Here is a 2,612-nt window from a genome sequence, read left to right on the forward strand (position 1 = left end):
CAAATGCAACCTGTCTGATCGCAAATACGAAAAAGCTTACCCAGCCTCACCTTCGCAAATGCAAACACTGGGTTCGCAAATGCGAACCTAGCAGACTAAGCCAAACATCGCAAATGCAATGCATATCTTGCAATTGCGAGACCTGAAGCTTTTATGCAAAACCTAGCAGTACTTAAACTCTATCAAACACTCCGCAACATGTCCGAAACTCACCCGAGCCCCAGGGCTCAAAACCAAACGTCAACACAAGTCTAAAATATAACACGAACTCGCTCACGGAATAAAATCATCAAAATAACATCCAAAACCATGAATTGAATCTCAAAACACATGAATTCAACATGAAACTCAAGAACTTCTAAAAACACAACCGCGCATCTGATTCCTATCAAATCAACTCGGAATGACGCCAAAATTTGCGGACAAGTTCCGAGTTCCGGGACTTATCCCAAGTCGCGGAAGAGAAAACCAAACATGATGGAAATAAAGTCAACCTACGGTCAAACTTATCAAAATTATAAGCCTTTAAATTGTCAACTTTCGGCAAAACAAAACAAATCAACCTACCGACTTTCGAATTTGATTTCGGGCATACGCCTAAGTCAAAAATCACAATACGAACCTCGCGGAGCCATCAAAACACCGCTATAGGGTCATTTCCAAAAAAGTCAAACCTCGGTTAGCATTTTTAACTTAAGCTTCTGAAGTGAGAATCACTTATCCAAATTCATCCCGAAACATCCGAAAATCAAATTCCACTATGCACGCAAGTCATATTACACAATATGAAGTTACTCAAGACCTCAAACCACTACAGAACCTTAAAGCTCAAAATGACTGGTCAGGTCGTTACATTCTCCCCTTCTTAAACAAACGTTCATCCTCGAACGTGCCAAGAGTCTTTCTCAACCCATCAAATCACTATATGAACTCACCATGCACGTACACACAGGTGATCCTATGTCACCCAAATCCACACAAGCCTAAATATACCATCTCAATTGCAGATTATTCCTTCCACTCATGCCGATAAGCCTTAGAATCAAATTTCACATATACCAAGTGCCCTATTATCACTCAAACACACCGTACAATCCTCAACAAGCTACAACAGCTCATGCATACACCTATAAGGCATAACCACATGACGTAGCACATTATCCATATGCCAATAGCAGCAAATCTGACCATAATAGTTGCCCATTACCAAGCCCAGTACCGGAAAACAGACTCATATCGACTAGAACCTTATTCCAAACCTTCACAACGCTACAAATAATGCAAGAAACATGTGAACTCATAACTACTTATCTGACCCACAAGCCACCTCAAACACCACATGGGCACATACATCGCAATCTAAACCCAACAAGCACAACACGAATATGACTGAATATGAAAAGAAGAACACATTACAGAACTGCCAAACAAGCCAAATAGGCATAACTCCCCACGGATGCCATACTACGGATCCAATCCACAAGGAAGAAGCAAGACATATGCAACAATCACAACAAATCTTACCTTAATATGACCTCACCACGGTGCATAGCCCGTCACCTATGCACCTATTCACAAAGAACACCAGTTCCCCATCCTCCACTCGAAATCACGAGTAAGGTAAACATATCAGCAACAAAACCATTCTACTAACTCAACCTTGTAGAACCAGAACCATAACACATAACAACTTCCCAACCACAAGTCAGTCGAAACCATACAGAGATCACGTCAAATCTTACCATATTTATCTAACAGAAAATCCACCCAAGTAGCATGACCTACAATAGCAACCAAACCAGAACTATAGATACAGGCTATCACAATAAAATTTTCAACTGGCGTGAGCACATGAACAGGGTACAAGAATCACAAAACACAACCATATCTGAAGCAAGATAGGATGAATCTTACCAATAAATGGGGCAAGATCAAAGTAACACAAATTCATCTCTATACTCAACTAAAACCATACTTGTCAGGACATTATCTGGTACATCAGCCTCTAGCTAACCAGGAAGAGCATAACAATAGGCCCGGCCTCCCCTTCTAGGGCAACTTTTACCCACCTGACCTCCACCCCTAGCTGGCGGTGCATGTATAGCAGCAACTAGAGCAGAACTCATAGCCTGAGTACCTCGTTGTGACACATTTGTCTAGAGTATGGGATAATCTATAACCATGTGGCTGGTATCTCCACACTCAAAGCAACCTCTCCGCTGACGTGGCTATGGAAGCTATCCGGTATGGGTACTCTAGGACCCATGGATATCTGAAACACCGAGTGAAGTCTAAAGTGCAAACTGAATAGGCTGACCTACAAAACCTCTACCATGACGTACCCTGCCTCCAAAATAAGGATCAGTAGATACTCCTAGTCCATGAGGCCTCTTAGCCTCCCTTTCCTCTCTCTCCTAACCCTGCATACCCTCTAATCTACGAGCGATCTCTACCACCTATAAAATGGAACATCCATCTCCAACTTCTAAGCCATGCTAAATTGGATACCATACCTAAGCCCCCCAATGAACCTGTGGACTCGCTTTCTATCTATAGAAACCAAAGCAGGTTCATGCTTGGACAAATCACTGAATCCAACAGCATACTCTGAC

The sequence above is a fragment of the Nicotiana sylvestris genome, chromosome 8 (assembly GCF_000393655.2).
Source record: "Nicotiana sylvestris chromosome 8, ASM39365v2, whole genome shotgun sequence".
Taxonomy (NCBI): Eukaryota; Viridiplantae; Streptophyta; class Magnoliopsida; order Solanales; family Solanaceae; genus Nicotiana; species Nicotiana sylvestris.